The sequence below is a fragment of the Myotis davidii genome, unplaced genomic scaffold, assembly GCF_000327345.1.
Source record: "Myotis davidii unplaced genomic scaffold, ASM32734v1 scaffold590, whole genome shotgun sequence".
NCBI lineage: Eukaryota > Metazoa > Chordata > Mammalia > Chiroptera > Vespertilionidae > Myotis > Myotis davidii.
The window spans coordinates 249,350-249,752 of record NW_006282381.1 but is presented as its reverse complement, the minus strand read 5'-3'; the positions used below and the strand labels follow the sequence as shown (position 1 = coordinate 249,752).

Genomic DNA, 403 nt, shown 5'->3' with positions numbered 1-403 from the left:
GCCGCGCAGGAGGGGGGGAGGGCGATGAGAGTCACGAATATGTGAGGAGTGTCTTCAAGGAGCCTCTTGCTTTTGTCATCTGCCCCCCGCCAACGTGTTCTGGGGCTGGGGGCGGGGACAGGCAACTCACCCCAGCTCCTCCAAGCTGGTGGCGGCTTCGAGGGCCTTGGCAAGGCAGGAGCAGCCGACGTCACCAATGTCGTCCCCACTCAGGCTGGGGAAGCAGGGAACAGGCCAGGAGGCCATCATCAGGAGGGAAGGCTTTGGCAGGGGCTGTGCTACGGACTCTATAGCTTGCGAAGCCTTTACACGTCTAGGGACTCCCAGGCCAGCCATCCAGCTTCGGGAGGAAGGCCGGGCCAGGGGGGCTTGACTGTACCCAGTGTCCGGGGGAGAAAACAGA

General features: G+C 63.3%; 1 protein-coding gene across 1 annotated transcript in view; it reads right to left on the bottom strand.

Moving 5' to 3' along the window:
• Nucleotides 1-403, bottom strand: part of NLRC5 (NLR family, CARD domain containing 5) — a 92,033-nt gene that overhangs the window by 5,843 nt on the left and 85,787 nt on the right. The window lies entirely within an intron of this gene.